The following is a 21879-nucleotide window of genomic DNA, read 5'->3' as shown; positions in this document are numbered from 1 at the left end:
TTTCCCCTTTCCAATTTATCCTTTATAATGCCTCCGAAATTATCATTCTCTACAGGGAAAGCTAATGCTGGCAAAACTATCCCCAATCAATAATCTTCATTATTTTACAATTACTTAAAGAGTAAAATCTCAATTCCCTTGCAAAATAAAAAGATTCCTTTGTTTTCTAGCCCTTGCCACATTGGCCACAATTTATTACACGTTCATGCTGAACTCCTCTTCATGCCAATGCATTTGTTGTTTTCTCTATCAGAAAGTTCCTACTCCATTAGTTGCTTGGGTGCATGAGTAGCAGTGCTTCTTATTCATTATTTAAGTTTCAATTCAATACCTTTCTGTTTCTCCTTTCTAAAGATCATTCTAGACCACTCATAAGCTCTTTCAAATTTTTCATTGCATCATTTATAAATCTTTATTTAAAATTTTTAATATATTTTAAGTGTCAGAACATGTATATATGTATTTGTATATATGTACACATTGTATATTGTGTATATATATACAGACATAATTTATGTTACATATATGTATATATCTATATATACAATTAATATAATTATATACATCAAGTTTATTGAGTTCAAAGAGATTTTTTTTTGGGGGGGCAGAGAGTTTTTTGCCTTTACTTATTGTTTGACATCTTAGAACCCAGGACAATGACTATCATATAATATGCACATAGTAAATGTTAAGTGAATGAGTAAATCAATGAATAATTTTAAAATAACACTAGTAAATAGTTACTAAGCATTCAATTAACTTCTTCCTGTGTTACAGAATGATATGAACCTTAACTATATAATTTGATTTTTAGTTGCCCTTTATGCCTCATTCAGTTTTAATTATGTTTTCTCAGAGAAAACAAAAACAAAAGCAAATTTAACAACTAGCCCAAACTTGGCAAATATTGGTACTCTACTGGTTTTAAGGTGAAACCAGGTTACCTTCAAGAATTGGTGTTAATTAATTAATTAACTCATCCATCAGATTCCACAGGTGCATAATCACTGTATCTGAAATTTTGTATGTGTTTCTGAAATATAAGCACAGATACATCTACCCTTTCTTTATGTGGTATCACATCATACATCTTCCTCAGAAAGACGTGGTGGAGGGATGGGAGGTAAACAACAATAACGGATTTGTAAATTATGGCTTAATTTCAAACTTAGGAAGATCATTATTGATAAATTGTTTCATATGTGACCTTGTTTCCTCAAGGTGAAATAAGATGGGGATACTTTGCAATTGTTGCAGTGTTTATTCAAAGCTAGTCAGCTGAGAATGAATAAACATCAGAGACTCAATGACGTAAATAGAAAAATACAATGGTTCATTTGCAAGAGGGAAAAAATGTAATATTTTCAGAATGAGTGAATGCTAATAGGTTGTATAGATTAACAATGGTGAAACATTCAGTTAATTATTTACATAGTGTGTTTATGAGGACACGACTCAGAAGGAATTAAGGGTTATTAACAGCATAAAAACCATAATCTAGGCAAATGGCTGCCAGATGAAGCACTCAAGACTTTCTATTCTGAGCCTAGTGATTTGTGGGGCAATTTAGAATGTTTCTGAACTTCATTGATCTTATATCTCTGGCCTATCAGTTCATACATAGATGCACAATCTTAATGAATATCAATAATAATCACCTGCCTTTCTTTCTTTCCTTTTCTTTTCTTTCTTTTTCTTTTCTTCCCTAAATATCTGTCTGTACATAGTCTTTCTAAATTTGCCCCAAGGGTGCGTATTTTTTTGGGTAATTAAAAAACAAACCTAAATTTAAATAGTGACAATTTCCTAAAGAATCTAGAACTGATCTCAGGTTCTTTAGGGGAATGGATATTTCCAGGAATGACATCCTTGGAGTTTAAAAAATAGTAAATAATTAGTGCTAAGTCACTTAGGAAGATAAATGCAATATATAAAAGAAATTGTCTTTAATGCATGTTGTGCTATTGGACCTGATAATATTATTAGGAAATATATCTCTTTTTTTTTAACATCTTATTGGAGTGTGATTGCTTTCCAATGTTGTGTTAGTTTTTGCTGTATAACAAAATGAATCAGCTATATGTATACATATATCCCCATATCCCATCCCTCTTGCATCTCCTTCCCACCCTCCCTTCTTCATTTTGGATGATCTGTCCATTGGTGAAAGTGGGGTGTTAACGTCCCCTACTATGACTGTGTTACTGTCGATTTCCCTTTTTATGGCTGTTAGCATTTGCCTTATGTATTGAGGTGCTCCTATGTTGGGTGCATAAATATTTACAATCGTTATATCTTCTTCTTGGATTGATCCCTTGATCATTATGTAGTGTCCTTCTTTGTCTCTTGTAATAGTCTTTATTTTAAAGTCTATTTTGTCTGATATGAGAATTGCTACTCCAGCTTTCTTTTGACTTCCATTTGCATGGAATATCTTTTTCCATCCCCTCACTTTCAGTCTGCATGTGTTCCTAGGTCTGTAGTGGGTCTCTTGTAGACACCATATATACAGGTCCTGTTTTTGTATCCATTCAGCCAGTTTATGTCTTTTGGTGGGAGCATTTAATCCCTTTACATTTAAGGTAATTATTGATATATATATATGTTCCTATTACTATTTTCTTAACTGTTTTGGGTTTGTTTTTGTAGGTCCTTTCCTTCTCTTGTGTTTCCTGCCTAGAGAAATTCCTTTAGCGTTTGTTGAAAAGCTGGTTTTTTGGTGCTGAATTCTCTTAGCTTTTGCTTGCCTGTAAAGGTTTTAATTTCTCTGTCAAATCTGAATGAGATCCTTGCTAGGTAGAGTAATCTTGGTTGTAGCTTTTTCCCTTACATCACTTTAAATATGTCCTGCCAGTTCCTTCTGGCTTGCAGAGTTTCTGCTGAAAGATCAGCTCTTAACCTTATGGGGATTCCCTTGTATGTTTTTTGTTGCTTTTCCCTTGCTGCTTTTTAATATTTTTTCTTTGTATTTAATTTTTGCTAGTTTGATTAATATGTGTCTTGTCATGTTTCTCCTTGGATTTATCCTGTATGGGACTCTCTGTGCTTCCTGGACTTGATTGACTATTTCCTTTTCCGTATTAGGGAAGTTTTCAACTATAATCTCTTCAAATATTTTCTCAGTCCCTTTCTGCTTCCTCCCTCTTTTTCTCTTCCTCTTCTGGGACCCCTATAATTTGAATGTTGGTGCACTTGATGTTGTTCCAGAGGTCTCTGAGACAGTTCTCAATTCTTTTCATTCTTTTTTCTTTATTCTGCTCTGCAGTAGTTATTTCCACTCTTTTATCTTCCAGGTCACTTATCCTTTCTTCTGCCTCAGTTATTCTGCTATTGATTCCATCTAGAGAATTTTTAATTTCATTTATTGTGTTGTTCATCATTGTTTGTTTGTTCTTTAGTTCTTCTAGGTCCTTGTTAAACGTTTCTTGTATTTTCTCCATTCTGTTTCCAAAATTTTGGATCATCTTTACTATCATTACTCTGAATTCTTTTTCAGGTAGACTGCCTATTTCTCTTCCTTGGTTTGGTCTGGTGGGTTTTTACCTTGCTCCTTCATCTGCTGCATATTTCTCTGTCTTCTCATTTTGCTTAACTTACTGTGTTTGGGGTCTCCTTTTCACAGGCTGCAGGTTCATAGTCCCTGTTGTTTTTGGTGTCTGCTCACAGTGGGTAAGGTTGGTTTAGTAGCTTCTGTAGGTTTCTTGGTGGAGGGGACTGGTGTCTATGTTCTGGTGGATGGGGCTGGAACTTCTCTTTCTGGTGGGCAGGACTGCATCCGGTTGTGTGTTTTAGGGTATCTCTGAACTTATTATGATTTTAGGCAGCTCTCTGCTAATGGGTGGGGCTGTGTTCCTTTCTTGCTAATTGCTTGGCATGGGGTGTCCAGCACTTAAACTTGCTGGTCATTGAGTGGAGCTGGGTCTTAGCGTTGAATTGGAGATCTCTGGGAGAGCTCTCACCGATTGGTATTATGTGGGGCTGGGAGGTCTCTGGTGGTCCATGTCCTGAACTTGGCTCTCCCACCTCAGAGGCTCAGGCCCGACACCTGGCCAGAGCACCAAGACCCTGTCAGCCACACGGCTCAGAAGAAAAGTGAGAAAAAAAGAAAGAAAGAAAAATAAATAAATAAAAATCGTTGTTAAAATAAGAAATAAAAAAAATATTAGCAAAATTTTAAAAAGTAATAAAAACAGAAGAAAGTAACCAAACCAATAAACAAATCCACCAATGATAACAAGCACTAAATACTAAACTAAGATAAATATAGAAATCAGGAACTAGTCAGTGGCATACAGCAAACCCCAAGTCTACAGTTGCTCCCAAAGTTCACTGCCTCAATTTTGGGATGATTTTTTTGTCTATTCAGGTATTCCACAGATGCAGGGTACCTCGAGTTGATTGTGGGGATTTAATCTGCTGCTCCTGAAGCTGCTTGGAGAAATTTCCCTTTCTCTTCTTTGTTTGCATAGCTCTTGGGGTTCAGCTTTGGATTTGGCCCCGCTTCTGCATGTAGGTCACCTTCTGGCATCTGTTATATCCCTCTTGGTGCTTGCACTCATCAAATCTTCCCTCCATAGCGATGCCTGATACTATATTTTGTTAGCTTGAAAACTGGGCTGTTGCTGTTGATTTCAGCATTGAAGGTGCATGCAATGATTATCTGAAGGCAATGTGAGGCATTATCAAAACTCAACAAGCTTCATTTCAACATATCCAATCCCTGACCCACTGGTTGACCTCTGTACCACATCTTCCAGATTAACAGCAAGATAAACCAGACACCTTCATAGATTTTGGAACAGTCACCTTTTCACTTGAGGATACAGCATAAGAGCTATGGAGAGTCATTTCACAAAGGCCTAATGAATATTAATGATGAGAGTAGCTGTGTAAGGTTACAGGTGTTTTCTGTATTAGAGATTCCAAGTAAAAAAAAATCAACAATATGTTCTTTAATATTTTTATTTATAATTGTGTTTGTGACATGTGAGGACCTCAAATAGACCTAGTCCTCTTATATGAATCTAAAGGCAATACTGATTTTTTTTTCCCAAATATAAATTTCAACCTGATGCATTTGTAGCAGTGGTAATTAACCAACACATATTTTTGAATGACTGTTATTATTATCCTAATGTTACTTTAGGTATAATGTCTAATAGATAGACTCTATTATGCCTAATTCAGATTTTAAATTTTGCATTATTAATATTCATACAATTTTATATTGAGACAGTTCTCCATTGGTTTGCATCTCTTACAAACAAAAGCGCTGTCTGCCTTTTGTTCTGAATAGGTGGTGTCTGATCACCCTGGTCTGCCTTTAGCAAGAATCCTGTTAGATCAGTTTAGCCAGAATCCTCCCTTATCTCTGATGTTTATTCTCTGTAATTTTCCATCCAATGACTGCCCCCCTCTGACTCCCCACTTCTTAACTACAAATTTCCACTTTTCTCTGTTGTATTTGAAGTTGAGCCCAAGCTTGCTCCATTGCAGAACCCTATTGCATCAGTCCGTATTCTTACCATCATGGTCTTGAATAAAGTCTGCCTTACTGTTCTTTAATAAATGCCATTGAATGAATAATTTTTTTCTTTAACAGAACCAGCACAACAAAAATCTGGTACTCTTATTGCTGCTATTATTGTGAGTAACAAAGTCCTTTGACCCAGATGTCTCCCATGAAACTAGGACAGGCTAACTTGGTGGCAGTGAAGTGCAGTAAGATCTCAAACCATTCATAGTTCTTGACAGTTTTTGGTGATGAGAATGGGATACTGGCAGAGGCATGACTTTCTGGAAGAGGAAAGAGAAGGGCCTCACATGCTAATTAACGGGCTTTGAGGGAATCATAGGAATCATTATGGAAAAAGCTGACAAAATTGTATGCTCAACTGGGCATAAATGGTCGCCCATTTGGCACTTGACTACATGCCAGAGAAGTGGAATTGAGGGAGTAGTTTCAGACTGAGTAACGGGATTGGTAAAAACACCTGACCAAATGTTTCCCTGGATGTTACCAATTCTTAAACAGGTATGGAGATTCCAATGCCAATCTTTTGGTAAGACTCACTCGAGATCCTAGAATATTTAATATGGGAAAAACAGTATAGAATATGTGAAAATAGAAAAAAATGACTAAAATTATCTGTATTTGAAGGGTATATCATCGTATATGTATAAGGTACATAGTATATCCTAAAGAAAATATAGGAAGAGCTTACAGATTTAATACGTAACATGAATAAATTTAAAATAGGGTTTCAATATGCTTCAGTCACAGTTCTGTAAGAGAAATAGAACCAGAAGAGAGCGACTAAGACAGAGACAGAGAGAGAATTGACTTATTGATTGGGGGGCTGGCTAAGCAAGTCCAAAATTCACAGGACATCCTGTCAGGAAGGGCACACGGGAAATTCTTGGGCAGGAGCTTATGTCGCAGCTCACAAAGAAACAGTTGGTTGTTTTTAAGCCCTTTCAACTGATTGGATCATGTTCACCCAGATTATCCAGGATAATTTCCTTTATAAGGTCAACTGGTTACAGATGTTAATCACATCTACAAATATCTTCACCGTAACACCTATGTTAGTGTTTGATTGAATAACTGGGTAGTAAAGACTCATCAAGTTGACAAATAAAACTATCACACAATAATATACAAAACTAAGTATATATTTAATAAAATATATGTAAGACCTCTATATTAAAAACTGTAAAACTTTTTTGAGAGATACTAAAGGAGACAAATAATTAGAGATATATATTTTGTTCCTGTTTGAAAGACTTAACATTGTTAAGGTGTCAGTTCTAAAATTGATCTATCACATCAATGTAATTCTAATCCAAATATATGCACATGGACTGAAATTGATAGGAGGATCACAACATTTATATGAAAATGAAAAGTAACTAGATTATGCAAAACAGTTTTGAAAAAGAGGAAAGTTGGAAAACCCACTTGACTCACACTATGTGACTTGAAGTGTTATTTGCTACCTTAATCAAAACAGTGTGGTATTGACATAAAAATAAACATATGAAACCAAGTAGAGAGTCCAGAAATAGATCTACACATATGTGCTCCATTGATCATCAACAATGATACAAAGGTGCTGGAACAACTGTGTATCCATATGGAAAAACAAAAATGAACCTCTATCCTTACCTGATCCCCCCCCCCCATAAACAAAGTTCAATTTAAATGGATCTTAGACCAAAGTATGTGTGCTAAAGCTAAGGAGTTTCTTTTAAAAACATATGAAGTTTGTGACCTTGAAGTAGATAAACATTTCCTAACTAGAAAACAGACCTATCTATCTATACTTAACATAAAATCCATCAATTCTACTCTTAGTTATTTACCCAAGAAAACACAAAAATATGTTCATACAGACTTGTACAAAATGCAATCTAGATATATATAGATGGATAGATAGATGGAGGATAGATAGGTATGTATGTTTCCCAGTTAGAAAAAAATATTATATATATTTTATATATAAAAATATTATATATATATATAATATTTGTCTACCCTATTTGAAATTTGTTACAAACCTTACATAGTTTAAAAAAATATATGTATATCTTTCAACTCAATAATAAAAGGAGAACCATTTTGATTAAAAATAGATAAAATAGTTGAAGAGATACTTCACAAAGTAAAATATATTAATGGCCCCAAAGCAACTGAAAAGACATTCAAAAGAACATTAGAAATTAGTAAAATGCAAATTGAAACCACCATGAGATATGACTATATACTCACTAGAATGTTTAAAATTAAAAGATTGAAAATACCTAGTGTTGACATTTTCATTAGTTGTTGGTGGGAATATAGCCAATTTCTTAGTTATATGCACGTAGCATGCAGTCCACCAATTCTACTCTTATTTATATACTCAAAAATATGTCCATACAAAAACTTGTACAAAAAATGTTTATGACAACATTGTTTATAATAGACAGAAACTGGAAACCTCCCAAATGTGCATCAGTAGGTAGAAGAATAAACAGATTGTATTGTATCCAAACTTGGTTGACTGCCCAAAAATGATTAGGAATGAACTACTGATTCACATAGCAACATAGATGAATCTCAAAAATATGCTGAGTGAAAAATGCCAATCACAAATAAGTGCTCCCTGGATGATTATATTTGTATGTAATTATAGGAAAGACAAAACTAATCTACAGTGACAAAAAGATACATAGTGGATACCTGGGTGGTCTGAAGACTTACTACAAAAGGACCTACGAGTTTTGGGTTGACACAAGTATTTTGTATTTTGATTGTGGTAATGGTGTATATTTGGCAATACCCATTGGAGTCTTATGCTTAAAGCATGTATTATTATTTGATTATACATCAAAATTTTTATTTTTCTATAAAAAATAAATTGAATCAGTTTATGTCAATAAAATGCAAGGTTCAGGAAAAAAATGACAAGAAAGAGTATAGAACTTCTTTTCAATAATTTGTTGGTAGTCAATAAGAAAAATAGGCTCTGCATTTTATTCTCAACACAAACAAAACACAATTTATAAGAAATAAAAAGCTGCCATTACTTAGCCAAAAAGAGCATCCCTTAAAAAATTATGTAGCACATAGGAGAAATGCAGAAATAAGGAAATAATGAGAACACCAAGATGTTCATGTTCATATATATATATATTTTTTTTAATTTAATATCTGTTTCCTTCAGTGAGACTACAACTGCTGAGTTCAGAGAACTTTGTCTCACACTTGTCCCTACTGTTTGGCACACTGCTTGACACATAGTAGGAAATCAAATAAGATTTGTCACCTGAATGGATATCTCAGTATCTAATTTTACTTCTTCTAGAGAAAATACTATTTCTTGGCATTACAAGCAGAGTTTCTTTTTAAACCAATTTTAAGAAATGGTGTTGATTCAATTGTCCAAATTTACCTTCATTATGTGTACGCATTCAGCAGCTGCTAAGACCACTTAAGGGCCACTGCAAAAGTCCACAGGTACTAGCACCTGTCAGTTCTCAGATAAGACTTGTACTGAAGATAAAAAGATAATATGAAGATCAACAATTCATAGTGAATATAATAATTACATTTGCATATGATGAAAGGAATGACACAATAGTGAGGTTTTTCCATTATCTTTCATCTTGTCACCATCAAGTCAGTGCTCATTTCACTTTTTACAAGTTATAAAATCGACAGAGCATTTGCTACAAATTGCATAGCTTTTCAGGAGAGGCAATTTTGAGACAGTTTTCCTGAGTACCTTGTTGAGTTCCTATAGAAAAAACATATGCTAAGCAATATGTTCAGAACTGAAAAATTATCAAAATTACTAAATAGGCTTGTACTGTGACCAGAATGTAGCCTTAAATTGTAGGCTAAAATATGAAATGTAGATTAAATGGAAAGAATAATTTTTTTAGTCAGCTTAAGAAAATAGAGCAAAAATGAAACCCTTCACTAATATCTTTACATATATATAAGGAACTACCAAAGAGTCTAAAACAATGATTAGTACAACTGAAGGGATTTATCTTGAAACTTAATTGGGTTATATCTGTATCATATTATCTCTCATCTGGACCTGAACTGGTTAACCAAGTTTCGACAACCCTGATTTAAGAACTCAAATTTGAGAATGTAGCTTCCTGAGATAAAAGTACTCCCTTTCAAATAGTTTTTATAGGGGAATGAGACCACTTTTAACAGGTGGGTTTTCATCCATTGTCACATCTTACTTAAATCACTTGAATTCTCTAAACAAGTATTTGAGGTTTATTTTAGAATTTTTCTGAAACACCTCAATTTCCATTGAACTTGTCATCTCCGGTAAGGATGAGAAAGCAGAAAGGGCAGGGCAGGCCACCAGCAAAACTGGAATGCAGGAAATGTGTGTCGGTGGGGTCGCCAGTCTCCATGCTCATAGACTTCATCACATTAATGATACATGTTCAGCCATCTCTCTCAGTGCCTATCACCAAAGCTTACTCTGCTCATCCCACCTTCAAAACCTGCTATCGGCAGGGGATCTAAAGAAATTCATTCACATGTAGGCGTGCATGACTACTTCGTTTCTACATGCTGCACTTTTCAGAATTTGTTATTGAAAATGTAGATTTCAGCTGAAGGAATAAAGTTAGAAAGGTTTGATTTCAGATATTAGTGACTTACAAGTTTCTGGTACAACCATGCATGTAGCTATTCAAAAGTATTGTCTCGTGAAAATGATGCTACCAAGAAAGGACTCAAATTGGATAACTGTCATACCATGTATATATTCTGGGACAGATGACCCAGGTATTAACCTTATTCTCAGTAACTCCATTTCATTTACACAAGTCATTTGATATCATAAACTGACTTAAACCATAGGAGGGCAGATTTTTATCTTTTGAATATGTCTTCGGCAAAAATCTCTACGTTTTAAGACAACAGGATTAGGAGAATGAACATTTTGAAAGAAGAAAAACAGTAATTTTTTCTTGAAATACAATATGTGGGGATAAAGTATAGAATTGCAGATAAAGAATCTAAGAAGTTGGACTGCCTTAGTGAAATCCTGACAGCATGATTACTACTGGTATTGTGACATTGGGTATATTATTATATAAACCACCTGTGTCTCAAGGCCCCATTCATAAAATCCTCACTTAACCTCTTTGGTAAACTGGGAGTAGCAACAGAATACACGTTATTGAATTCTTAGGGGAATGAAATGTGCTAATCCATGTGAAATGTGTTACAAGTGCCTGAGAGAGACAAAATACTGAATTAATGTTAATTTTTTTCCTTCCTGGGCAGGATTCTTTTAATACTGAGTGGAATGGACATAGCTACTAGCTCCTGAAAAACTGAGATGACTGATAAAGTAAACCTACATTAATGGCTAATAGGCAGCTGCGTCACGACTTGAATTTACCATTTCTAGGCTAAGATGTCTTCTGGTAAGTCACAGTTTCTACTCCAGAAATTTGTATCCCGCTGAGCTGTGAATGAAGGGAGAAGTCTTACAAATGAGAGGCTTCCTCATGGTATATCAAGGATTCTAATGTACCAGACACACTAGACTTTATTTAGGGGTGTGCTTGTCCTCCAAATCTGATGAGATTGCTGTGGTGAGTGCTGGCTGGATGTGACCTCAACCCTTCAAGACCTTTAAACTAGTTACACACCTTTCTGTGCTTAGCACTTATAAGAATCACATTTAGATTCTAGCTGCAGTCAGAGAAAACTAAGTAATGCAGACATTACTAAGCTCAAAATGTGTCTAGGAAATTGAGTTAAGCTTTGATGTGAAGGTTAAATTGACCTTTAACAGAACTATTCTCTAATTTTTCTTCTTTCCCTTTTCTCTTTGTGCCTTGTCTCAATCTACCTTTCCGTTTCTCATTGTCTAAAGGCATTATTTTTATCTTTTTTCTAAGCCTTTCTCTCTTTCACTGTCTTTCTTTCAACCTACCCTTCACATATTTATTTTCTTTAGAACCTTTATTCTGCGAACTATCGTCCCATATGATCTTACACTTTGAGTCTTATATTTCCATATTTCACAGCCCTGGGAACTTAGTTGCTTTTAAGGAACACCTGTTTAAGATTTAATCATTTTAGATCTTGAGAGGTGTTTGGAGATTATTTAGTTCATCTCTTTATTTTACCTATTAGGCTGCAAAAGTTGAGTAATATTTTAAGGATAAACAGTTTGTTAGGCGATTAATTACCTAATTCACTTATATTTCTATAATTCTACTAATATATCTTATTTGATCAATTTCTTCATCATATTTACATACACTTAAACTCTTGGTTTTGGTATCTGCTTTAGTAGCTATTATTGTCTAACTTTATTTTTTGTATTTACATATTTTGCAAATTAGAAAGCATCTTGCTGACATACTCCCATGCTGCTCTTTTTAAATAAAGTGATTTTTTTGTTGTTGTTCTCAAAAAGATGTGGTCAAGTTTGTTTTTTTTTTTTGAATTAATAAACTACCTTTTTAGAGCAGTCTTGGGTTCTCAGAAAAATTGAGCAGAAAGTGCAAGGAATTCCCATATAACCCTCACAACAACATATGCATAGCCTCCCTTACTACTGACCACACACACAAAGTGGTGTATTTGTTACAGTTGATGAACCTACATTGACACATCATTATCATCTAAAGTCCATAGTTTACGTTAGGGTTCATTCTTGGTGTTGTGCATTCTGTGGGTTTGGACAGATGTAAATGATACGTATCCATCTAGTACCATACAGAGCCGTTTAACTGCCCTGAAAAAGCCTCTGTGTTGTTCCTATTCATCTCTTCCTTTCACTTTACCCCTGGAAACCACTGATTTTTTGCTATCTCAGTAATTTCCCTTTTCAGAATGACATATAGCTGGGCTCATATAGTATGTAGAATTTTCAGATTGATTTCTTTCACTTAGTAATATGCATTTAAGCTTGCTCCATGTTTTTTTCATGGCTTAATAGCTCGTTTCTTTTTAGTGCTGAATAATACTTTACTGTATGGATGTAGTATATTTTTCCACTCACCTGCTAAAGGACATCTCAGTTGCTTCCAAGTTTTGGCAATTATGAATAAAGTTTAGTAAGAGAGTTTCAAGTTTTCCACCATTAACAATGATGTTAGCTGTGAGTTTCTTATGGATATTCTTTATCAAGTTGAGAAAGTTCCCTTCTTTTCCTAGTTTACTGAGATTTTTTTTTTAAATCATGGATAGGTGTTGGACTTTGTCAAATGCTTTTACTGCATCTATCAATATCATCATGTTATTTTACTGCTCTAGTCTTTTTCTGTGATGGATTTCGTTAATTGATTTTCAAATGTTGAACCAGTCTTGCATCACTAAGATAAATCCCACTTGGTCTTGATATATAATTTTTTTATATATTGTTGGACATGATTTGCTAATGTTTTGTAGAGGAATTTTTCATATATGTTTATGAGATATATTGGTTTGTAGTTTTCTTCTAATGTCTTTGTCTGCCTTTAGTATTAGGGTAATGCTGGCCTCATGAGTTAAGAAGTATTCCCTCTACATCTATCTTCTGAAAGAGATATGTAGGGAATCGGTATAATTTTTTCCTTAAATATTTGGTAGAATTCACCAGTGAACCCATCTGTGCCTGGTGCTTTCTATTTTGGAAAGTGATTGATAATTTATTCAGTTTTTTAAAGGATGTAAGACTATTCAGATTGTCTATTTCTTCCTGTGTGAGCAATCCTCAAGTTTTTATACATGCTTTTTCCTTTCATATATATATTCTCTACTCATTATATTTATTTGCTGTTAAATCTATAGAAAGCATGGTATATATAGCAAAGATTTAAATATATGTAGATGTTACATATATTTCTATGTTTGATAAAGGAAAAATATACCATGTGGTTTTCTGTCTTACCATAGAAAAACAGTTTTGTGAAGAATATAACAGAAGGATTTCACTAATGATGGTGATGGTGGTAATTGTGGTTCTGTGTGTTGAGATATTAGAAAATTAAAGGAGACCTGTGGATAAGTATTAGTTACACAGGTCAAGAGTGAAGGGATATTGGAAGAGAATTCAGTTCTAGTGTAGGAAACAAATAGCACATCTAAATGTTCTATAAGGCCTTGAATTTTGTAAACATTAAAGACCACTATAGCTTTTATTCATTTAGTTAGAGGATATAGTGCTAAAAATAAAATCCAAGACATAAGCATGGGAAAGATCATTCTAGTCCACAGTCTATGTTAAGGATTTTGCAGTACATTACAAACTACATCAGAAGCCATTTTAAAGAGTTTTGATTGGTGGAATGGACTGACCTAATTTATTCATTTAAAAAAAAAGATTGCTCTAGGTGCTGTGTGAAAAATGGACAGAGATGGAGGATGAGGAAAAGCACTGGAGAGATTGAATCTCCTTCCATGTATAGAAGCTAAATAATTTGCAGGTAGACTAGCCTTTCCTGCAGATATTTGTTCATTGTTCTTCAGAAGGCAGCATTTTGTTATTAGCAGAATTCTTTATTACTGCAAACAGTAAACAACAGTGCAAATTTATAAAAATAAATGTTCACCAATTGAATGCATTAGGAATTGGAAATTAGAATTCAGTGAAGTCTAGAATCACCAAAATATGAAATTTTTATCTGATAATATGAGTAAATAAACAGTTCAATTGTCAGAATTTAAAACCTATATAAATTTCAAGAGTGATCTTTAGGAAATTAATCTTCCATGCCACTAGATATTATCCTAGGAACTTGAATACATTAACCCAATGAGTATATTATGATCTTCTCACAGGAAGGACTGTGTTCTCCTTGAATTCAAAAAAAAAAAAAAAAGTGGTTTTAAATAATAGAAGGGGGGGTGTCAAGTTAGAGTTTTCAAGATGGAAGGCAGACTTCACAGTCATATAAACCACCCTGGGTAGCCATCTTTGAGTTAGTTAAGGCATGGATAAAATTAACATTTGATATCTGCAGATATCATTAACATAATTGTTCATTTATTTGTTTACTCTGTTAGCATAATAAAGACTTACCTCAAGAATATATTATTAGTTTATTATTTTCCAACCATAAAGATTGTGTCTTAGACTAGGTGAAATGATGGAGCAAGAACTGAATTATTACAGGGTATATTTCAGTAAGAAGTCTGGTTGCAGTGACTGGTAATTCTGGCAGGTATTTCTAAGGTAATTAATCATCATCCCTTATTTTTAGTAGTGACTAATTTACATTGTCAGAGATAGACTGTAGTTTGGCATGTGATAAAGTGATTTTGAACTACTCTTCTTGATACTGCGGACAATTTCAAGTAATTATGACATGTTTTGTGAGTCTGATTTTCAGAGAAGATGAAAGGAATGGCCTATAGAAGCATGAGGGACTGCCTTGTTTTCTTGTCATTCAGATATTATATTGTTTTTATCAATGCTACTTCTGATATTGCTAAATTAAATCATATTCTAAAGGCTATAGCAGTGACTGTTTTCTTGCATGGTTTATTTTTAATGTAGCATGGCTAATTTAAGTTTATCATAAAATAAAAAAAATAAGTTCAAAAGTAACTCAACAATAAAATACTGAGAGCTAGTGTTTATAAATAAAATTTTCTATCAAATTTTTTTTAATCCAAGTGTTCTCAATCCCGTTTTGCATTATATAACCTCTAATTTAATAATAGGTGCCTCAGAAATGACTGGTTACGTTTAAAATGAAGAAGAAGAAGGAAGAAAAATGGCATAATGGCATTGTTTTACAGTTGAATGCAAATTCATTTCCAAGTACATTAATCTTTTGCTTTTAATTTAGTGGAATTTTTCCTCTGAGGCATTTGCAGTTTGTCAGTTCTTCACTAAAGCAGATATATGTTGCGCAATGTAATATGATTTCCTGACTGGATTTCAAATTAACCTTTTTCTATCAATTCTAAAATGCAATACTTGACCCCTAAAGGTACTGTTAACACCTCACAGTTCAGTGTGTTATTAAACTTAAAGTAAACCAACGAAATTCATATTAAAATCAGATTAAAGATTTACACTTGGTAAAAGGTTAAGCAAATCTCCATGCTTTTTGATATTTTTAATTTGCATCTTTAATAAGCTGTAGCATCAACAGAGCTGCTGGTCTCATTTCTACATATTTCAGAATAGGAAAACTTGTTCCTTTCACCACGGTATCAAATATTCTAGGTTGGACATTAAAAGTCTTCAGCATACCAACAAGTTTAAGCCACCAAAGCTTAACACTTTAAAGTACTTCAGCCTTGAAAATGGTGCTGGAAGACTCTGTCATTGTGGTCATCATCTCTTATTATCTAATGCCTCCTCACTCACTGTTGCTGGTTGACCTTGTGCCTTTTGACCTGGATTTAGAAGCCCCTATTGAGTTCCTTAACCTAAAGAAAGTGACTCGAGCATTAACTCCTTCAGGCCACTAAAGAATTGCTCTGTAAGTTCTTCTACTGAGTTAATGCAGCTTTCACAATTGTCGTTTGCCCCTGAGGATGATTTAGACAACAGATCAGTCTGCGATTTAAATTTTCTTCAGTGACTAAATTACTCCTTCCCACACTAGGTGTTAAAAGAGCCACTTGAACATGGACTGTTTTGGGTCACTAGGGCATCCTAGAGCCAATTTGCAGCAGGAGGGTGTTAGAGCATATTAACTCTTCAGACTATTAGGGTGCCTTTTCATCTGCGTAAGTCAACGCACTCTCCAAACTACCTAATTTTCCACCAGGAAATTTTGCAATCTAGCTGGGATGAGGAGTTAAGTGAGTGTTTCACTTTTTAAAGACTCTGCCCCAAGTGACAAAGATGTGATTCCAAATGGAAGGTCCTAATAAGAAAGGTATTATTTTGTGTGTGGTGAGCTGACGGGTACACTGGGGGGCTTCATGCCTACTCATGATTGTGTTTGTGTAAGTTGTCTGTTCTTCAAATTCACCATTAGTTTTCTAGTTTCTAGGGCTGTTGCAACATACATTGGAAGCAACACTTTTAAATGGAATTATAATTGTGAATTCAAGGCAAAGGAAGAAATTATGATCAAAATGGTTTCTTGTAGTCACTATTCATTAGGCTGACAGTGAAAAACTGACTGTAGTACTTGAAGGCAAAATCAGGTAACCATGTTGAGATATGCAGTCAAGGGAGTTACTGTCGAGGCCAAATATAAAGTGTACCAGTGACAAGTAGTTAGAGAATGCTATCTCCCTCTGTGTATCCATTTACAACAGTAGGTACAATGTCAAGTCTAACATCACTTTTTTTTTGAACACCAAGTATTAACTGGACACCGAGAGGTTAAATATTTGTTTAAATGGCATATTGAAAGACAAATGACCATGGAAGCTCTAAGTTCATATTTTTTTTAAGTAGATAAAACAAGGAAAAGTTAAACTGTCCCAATGACTGTATCTGTATACTGAGAGCCAAAATAATACTGTATACATGGGAAGGGAAGGAATGGTAAAGGAGAAAAAAAAATGTTTACGTTGCTCTTTCATTTGTCTTCATAATCTCACTGCTTTAGCTGTAAGAATAATAATTTTAATTCAGTTTCAGGTGCTTCCTTAATCTCTGAAGATCTTTTATAAAGAGATCCCTAAAAAATACCTTCTATGTACCTTTCAGTATTCAAAGTAGTCATATTTATTGGATGACAAAGGCATTCTCAAATTAGAAATCATCATGGAGGAAATCCTAAATTCTGGATGTTGGCATGTCTAATGTGTTTTGTGGGTATGAGTGCTTTTGATTAAAGCCTTGGCCTCTGAAACCAGACTAGCAGGATTCAAACCCCACTTCAGTGACTTAGTAGCCGAATGACTTCGTCATCAAATATCTCCTCTATGCTTAAGTTTTCTTATTTGCAAAATGATGATAATACTCTAGGGCCTGACTAACCTCATAGTGTTGTTGTGAAAATTAAATGAGTTAATATATGTGAAGCATTTAGAACAGTACCTGGCACATAAAAATCACTCAGTTATTAAGATGTGGAAAATGATAAATAAATATTAGTACAAATTCTAAACATTGAATATTTTTCTACATTTTGTTTATTCCCTGATTATTTTGATTTCAGAGACGTTCTCAGATTTTATTATACAATTCAGGTCACATATTATGGCCCATAAAAAGTTTTCTCTCTTTGTTCCAATCCAAAGTAATTTTTCCTTCACTGGTCACAGGTAGTCTCCACCATACCTAGTTACACAATGTACCTTGCAACATATATCAAGTTTTAATACCTGCTATGAATTCATTCTGTCTTAAATGAAAACTTAGTCCCTCTTGGTGCCAATGAAAGTCTCTTTCTTCTTATACTGAATCTTGTGAAAATGATGAACAGCAGGACACAATCAGCCATATAATTATATACTTGAAACTTGAAGGCAGACCCCTCGTGGTTTCCCTTTTTGGTAACCTAACTACAACACCGTAAAACATGTACTGGCAATGTTTCCTCTCCAAAAATTTTAACTATTTTCTTCAAATACCATATACCTCAGGCTGCTTTTGAAATGCCCTCATCCTGTTCTCTGGTTTTCTCAAAACAACTTTCTCCCCTCCTTTCCCGGTACTAGCATAAACCAGCTAGATTTGGCACCTTCTATTGTGTTGATTTTTCTACTATGTATCATCTAAAGAATTATACGAGCACTAGGCTTCACATTTCTCACATTAAGTGAAGGAATGGTAATAAGACTTAGTTTGTAGTTCATGACCTACTTGGCCTTTGGACCCAAAATATGAATGGATGACTCCAGTTCAGGATTTGGTTAGATCACGTGGAAGACTGTAGCTATCCCGACAGCTGCTAACTTCTCTGAATATAGGGACATAATTAAAAGTAGGACTTCTTAGAATAGTTATATAAATATCAACTTCAGGAAATGAGGAGGTTTTGACTTCAGGCAAAAGAGGAACACTGAAAAGGTCTGAATTAAGATAAACAGAACTAGTACTGGACTACACTGCCAGAGACACTGGACTTTTATTGGAATGAGTGCAGTACTGATAACTGATCCTTTAAGAAACATAAACTGTTTCTGGAAACTAAGTAAAAAGCCATTTATCCTCAGTATAATTTGAAAGTAATTGAAATATGATTTATATATATATATACACACACACACACACACATTGCAGTTTAAAAAAAAAACAGAAAAAGAAACCTGAGTTCCCATCCTGCCTCAATGTATGACCTTCTGTAAATTATTTCATGTATCTATACCTCCTTTGAAAACAGTGATAACCATAAGCCTTTTATTATCTTCAGCATTTTTTTGAAGATTAAATGAAATAGGGCATGCAAAGGACTTAATAGAATGCTTACAAAGGAAGAAATGCTTATAAATGGTAGCTAGTAATATTTTTGTAATTATTGCTAGAATTATTGGATTTCTACTTGTATCAAAGGTTAAGCAAATATTTTAATCTAAATTATGGACTCCTGAGATTAGAAGAAATACAAGTTTTAAAATAATCTCATCTATAATCTGTGGGTAATCTTTTTCTTCCCTCAGTATCATAGTATATATGAAGGAAACATCTAGGACAAAGAGCAGTTAGTTATATTTTAATTCCCATCCCTTCACTTACCTTGAGTTGGTACTCCCTCAACATTCACAATGTAGTTGCGTTTATAATAAAGTTCTAGAAACTGGGGTAAATATATCTCTTAAGATTGAGGTCTTAATCTTAAAATTAAGGCTGAGAAATGGACTGACTAGCAAGTGCTTCTTGCTTCAGCACCTTCCAGTAAGGTCAGGAGACAGAATCCACTTCAGTTATACTAACAGAAAATGTAATTTAAAGAACTTTTAACTAGGTATTGGAGAGCTGCAAAGTCACAAAGGACACACTATGGTATCACAGAGGTAGTAATTGCAGGAAATAGGACTGCAGAAAGAAATGGAAGAGGTTTGGACTATTAAAGCTTGCAGGAGGAACCCTGCAAAATCAGGACTCAGACCTCTCCGAGGAGGGGTGTTTTGCAGCTGAGGCTCCAGCCTCAGATGCCTGAACTTCAGGTGTTCAGATAAGGGGCCTGTTATGCTCAGGACTCAGCCAGACCTCTGATGTGGAGGAGCTGGCTGGCTGGTAACTCTCAAGAGGAGGTGAAATAAGGCAGATTCACGAAGTATAGGAAAAACCTGCAAACTGAGATTAACTTCCATTACTGTAACAAATACTCTGCTGAGTTGAAGCAGCACAGTTGGGGTGATGCTACAGGAAAATGACACCAAAGAAAGGTTCAGGCCTCTTCTTCTTCCTCTAGGCTTTCAGTGTCTCACCACTGCTTCTGCTGCGTGGAACCTAACTGCTGGCAAAGAAGAAATGTACTTTGCAGAGCCCCAATCTGATATCACAAAATAGAATATAGAAGCGTAAGTTTGAAAATAGAACAGGAGGTTCTGAAATATTTAATGATAGATGAATATTTTGGGATTTTTGAGTCCACAATATGGATGTTTTTCCATAACTGCATTTCTGAATTTTATTACCTTCTAAACAAAAGCAACAATAGAATAAAACATACTTTCTGATGACTACAGTATTCTTAATAAATAAAGCAGGATTATTCCAAAGGCCAATTGCAAGTCTGTTCAGAAGCTTGTTCGAAAGAGATGAAAATAAGTATTCTACCAGCCAAAGACCAAATCCAGTTAAAAATACACATAGTCATAGAAATAAAATTACCAAATTCATGGATATATTTACTTTTAACAAGAGAAATAATATATATCAATATTTTCATGAACTATTGTGCATTTCTATAGATTTTATTTTGCTTAGATTTTTAGTTTTCAGAATATTAGAATCCTTCAATTAGAAAAATGCATTAGAAAACATTTTAGGAAGGTACCTTTATGTCACATTTCCAAAACTCAATTGAAAAATATATATTTTCAAAACATGCAAGACATTTGCATATAATTCTATATTTATCTCATAGTATTATAATTGTATATTTATCTTTCCATAATGAAAAGCTCTTAGAATGGAGAAATTCATATATGCAGTTCATAACTGACAATAAGTAAAATGAATTTAAAATTTGAGACTATCTTTGTGATAGCACCAGAATCTAAATCAGTTTGATTCTAGCATATTTATAAAGAAACATTATTAAAATTTAACCTTACTGGAAGACTATGTTATGTTTCAGGCATTGCACCTAAAATAATTTAGAACTTATATCTCCCCATCTGCTGTATATTAAAATTGACTTAATGGGTACTACTGCATTTTGTTACATTTGATACTAATCCTTTTCCCCATCTCAGATGAACACCAGTTTCCAAACATTTTAAATAGAAAATATTTTTTCCCCAAGAGTGAACATTTCTCATTACGCATTGCAATCTTTCAGATCACTGAGAAAAGGAAATAGACTTACTAAAATTCCAGAATAGGTATCCAAACAAACCTGAAAGTTTATTTTAAAAAGTTGCAAGGGAAAAAAAAGTTGCAAGAAAGGATTTTTAATAGAAGCAGTGCAGAATGAATATGCTATCATCTAAATTCAGCCAGAACCCATTCAAGTACCAGAATAGCACGAGAGATTAATAATGTGTACACCAGCATATTTTGTTCATGGTTATAGCCACTACATTTCCAAAATCTGAAATTCAGAGACTATAAATCTCTAAAGAAATGATAAATGCAAAAGGTGGGAAAATGGGCTGGAGTTCTAGAGTGATGTCTTGACATTCACATGTGCTACACTGGCATCCATTAGCCATATGTCATCTTCCCTTTTAATAGTGAAGACTTCTTTTCACCTTATAATTACTTATATATGTTAAATAAATAATGTCCTCTTCTGCTTTTCAGGCTGACGTTCCTCTTCTTCTTTGAAATGGGGAGTTTAGAAATGGCATACCAGGATCCACACACAGCTTATTATGGACAAGGGAGAAGAGTTATTCCCTCCTCCACAAAAAGCTCACGGCCAAGTTCTAACCTTACAAGTTCCCATGCAGATCTTGTTCACAACCTCAAGCTGATGTTACGTACTTGGGTACAGCTGTGAGGTATACTCAACGGTAGCCATTTCAAACCAGTGTCTTACATCAACAATAACAAGGATCTAAAAACAATAAGCCTAGCTAAAAATATGTGTCATATTATCTGTCTTGCCAGCAGTAGCAAGCAGGACTAAGCCTAGGGGAAATGATGTCCCACACCTGGTAAGAGTGCACAATTCTCTTTCCTGCAGGACCTGCTCACATATGGTTCCCTGCTGGGAATGCTCTACCCAGCTAATCCTGCTCATATTTTAGGGTTTTAAAGTGAACTTTGAATTTCAGTTTTGCCTTTCAGAGTATAAAGCAGACTCAAAGGAATGGATGGAAAT

This window comes from Leucopleurus acutus, assembly GCF_964270905.1.
Source record: "Leucopleurus acutus genome assembly, chromosome: 4".
Classification (NCBI taxonomy): Eukaryota; Metazoa; Chordata; class Mammalia; order Artiodactyla; family Delphinidae; genus Leucopleurus; species Leucopleurus acutus.
The sequence above is the reverse complement of the archived record's forward strand: the minus strand, read 5'-3'. Positions refer to the sequence as shown.